The following is a 3,787-nucleotide window of genomic DNA, read 5'->3' as shown; positions in this document are numbered from 1 at the left end:
ATAAAGGCAAAAACTTGAATAAACTGATGCAGTATATTTTCTTATTGTTAAATCTACAACATTTTTGCTTGTTGCTTCTGTTGCTCATAATATATATCTACAGTCTACTGCATACTAAAGTACCACGAGAATATTAGAAATACACTGATGATACTGCTGTTATAGCATATATCAGGAATGGACTGGAAGAGAAATACAAAGATCTGAATAAAGCTACAAAAATGGCCTCCGAGAAATTGTGGTGGATTTCAGAAAGCCTAAACCCCTCCTCAGCCATTTAACCCATCCATGGGCTCATCTGGACACCTAAGGGGACTGATAGTTTCTGAAAAACAACATACTTTATTGAAAGGCACATTGCTGCTGGGGAGGCAGCATTAAACAAAAAGACAGAAGATGGATGGACAAACTGGTAATGACAGCTGCTTGAGTGTTTGGACAGGAACTGGACTCACTGGTGGAGAGATGCACATGGAATAAACTACAGGAGACCATCTTCATCTCAAAGAAACAGCATCAGCAGCGGACAACTCACCTCAAACATTACAGAAGATGCTTTACACCCACTGCATCAGGCTCAACACTTTATCTAATGAGTGATGGATATATCATCTTATTCTTTAATTTCATTTTTATTTGGCTTTATTTTAAGTTCCTGACCTTATGGGAAATAAATTTCACCATGGGTATAAATAAAATGTATCTGTATCTGTATCTGTACCCATACAGGGCATATTCTATACTTAATCTTACATATCAAATCATTAACATACTAATAGATAGTCAGGTTTTAGAAGGAACAAACTGTCCCTCACACTACAGGCCTCATTCTCCTGAGAACAAACAATGTCGATCTGATTCTTTTATGCAACTTTTTTTTTTTTTCAATGCATTATGTGTAGTTTTCCTGTTGGTTGTGAATGCTGGTGTTCTCAGAGTTGTCCTCAATTCTCAATGAGGCTGCCCAGTTAAACAAAGATTGAGTGAAACATTATAAATCTACCCTCAGGGCCATCAGTGACAGTAAAACCTTCCTCTGGTAATCCTGAGACACATACTTTGACCTCTTGATTTTAGATACAAACACACTGACGACGCCTGAGGTGAATCCTGTTTTGCTCTTGTGACAAAAGCCTTCAGATGGAAGCTTGATAGGACGAGAGGAGACATAAAGAGACACCTGACACGTGATGATGTGCAAAATGCTCCTCAGTGCCAGGCGCCATTCAGAACTTCAGCATTTTTGGCAGCACTCCAGAGGCCTTCAGGATCCTGTTTCACAGCATGCAGGCCTATAAAACACCGTGGCTCTCTGTGTTCTCAGGCAGGGCTGCACCAGGCATTTTATTCATTTATTATTTTCACTTTTCCTCTCAGTGTGGGTTTATTGGAGTGGATGAAGCCACTCTCCAAATGTACTTGACTTTCACCTGTTTTACATGTAGGCGTTTGTGTCTATTTTTTGCTAAAGCAGACAGAAGTATGCTAAACTGCAAAACAAAAGCCCTCCCTGTTTTTTCACAGCAGAAGTATGAGTGATAATTGGTGGCATGGTTGTGTTGTGTCAGTCTATTTATAGTCTGATCAAAATAAAAACACCCCACATAACTATCTTAATCATCATAAACTGGTCTGATCAGAAGGAACACTTCACCTGATCGTTTCTCTCAGGTTACTATGAATCAATTCTTTCTGGTTTCAGGTGACATGATGAGTTCTCAGTAAGCACGCAAACATGGAGTCCAAAAAACATATCTGCTACACCATTTAAAAAGATGAATGAAGCTGGAGAAACATATCGACAGTTAGATTTTATTTCAGATTAAACTCTACACAGCAGGTGGGCCACTTTGCATATGTTAAATCCCTTTTAACCCTCAAAGACTTAAACAGCTGTCGGCAACTAAAAACATCCACTGATCAAAAATGTTTACTAAGTGTCGAACCACTAATCCTATCAATACATGTAAATAATTCAGGTAAAATGCAGTTTATCAGCTTTTCATGGTCGTACAAAGGCTCCATAATGAAGGTGGAAACACCATCATCTTCTATCATTCACTAATAAAACCCATGGAGTTTCATAAATTAGAGGGGATGTAGATGCTTTTTACATTTATTAAATATATATTTTGTTGGGGGAAAAACACTTTTCTTCAGTTTTCTTTCTTGTGGTATAATAACTTTTGAATTTACTCTGAACTTTAATGAACATCTTTGATCTTTATGAACTTCTATGATCAGTGAATTAAACATAAGTAACTGCTTTTCAGTGAAAAATAATATAATATGTAATAAGACAATATCATAATAATGCTGAAAAACCACTTTGAAGGGCTTTGATGTGAAGAAAAAAACATGTGGAAGTTGCCACAAAAATAGACATAGATCTTTAAGGGTTAAATACACTTCATATCAGATCATTTCCATGTAAACCAGTATCCACTTTATGAGGCCATCAGGATATGGAGCTGAAACGGATCTAAATCTGCTCCATACTATCCCTGTGTAAACGGTAAATACTACTGTCGTGGTTATACTGTGTGCAGTTTATGCAGGTGTCTTCTTGTCTGTTGTAGTAGTTTTCATATATTACACTTTGGCTTTTAGCGATCTTAAAACTATTATATACTACTATCGCTTGGTGGATTTGTAATGTTCTGCAAATGTTGGAAAACCAACATCCTGTGGCCTGTTTACTCCCATTTTTGTTAGAGGACTGCCAGTGCTGGAGATAGATCTGGTACCATCCTTTGTCTTTACAGAAAAGTGACTGTTTGGCTTGTTTGTTTCTAGTTGGATCATACTCATATTGGATGTGACCATGGCCTTTTAGGAAATGGTGGTCAGGAGACCTAATTTTGGAGGTATATTTTAGATTTAGATTCATTAACTTTTTTAATTGCCATGGGAAATTCATGAATTCATGACAACACATTGAGAAGCAAGCTGTTGTATTAAAAGTGTACCTTGCCAAAGAAAACGCCACATAAAAAGGCACATGTATTTACAAAAACGTATAGCTGATCAAGAACTCCAAGAACACTTGATGTGTAGACCAGCTTTATTTGTCTCTAAATTAGACCAACACGTCTCAGCTTCTGGACCAGGGCCATCAGAAAATACAACCAGCTGCTTTTAAAAAATATGAAGCATGAAAATTTTAAGAACATAAAAAGTGGCCAAGGAAACAACCAGTCCTACATATCCACAGACCGACAGACATATCCACAAACAGAGTGACCAGCGAGGCATTTGCAAGGATGGGTGATGAGAGTAGGAGGCTTCAGTCCTAACATTGCTGAAACATGATGAACTTACAGGTACAGGTACAGGTCGAGGGTGGCTCTTGAATAAGTAGAAAACAAGGGGAGAAATTTCGGAATATATGAAGAAAACTCTGTTCAGGCAATATAACTGAATGAAACAGACAGGTGTTTGAAATCTTGATATCAAAATTGAAAAAAAAAAACAAACCCTGGCACTTAAAGGGTTAAGAGTACTTAACATTTTTGCAGTGTAGTTGCAGTCTGATAGGTTTTTCGGGAACTTACAAAATGTTACCATGTACATAGAAGATGGGAGAATGCCTCCTTCATTTTTCCAAAGGTGAAATGCTTCTGCCGTCTTGTTGTGTCAGCTGTAGTTAGCAGTGGGCAAAAACTAGGATAAGATCTGTACATGCAACAGTATCCTGGTTTCTTGGGACCAGCTGGAAATCAGCGTACAATATTTGTACATGTCCTCAAAAACCCAATAATCATAATAGGTTAAGCTGAAATCTGTT

The sequence above is a fragment of the Sphaeramia orbicularis genome, chromosome 6 (assembly GCF_902148855.1).
Source record: "Sphaeramia orbicularis chromosome 6, fSphaOr1.1, whole genome shotgun sequence".
Taxonomy (NCBI): Eukaryota; Metazoa; Chordata; class Actinopteri; order Kurtiformes; family Apogonidae; genus Sphaeramia; species Sphaeramia orbicularis.
The sequence above is the reverse complement of the archived record's forward strand: the minus strand, read 5'-3'. Positions refer to the sequence as shown.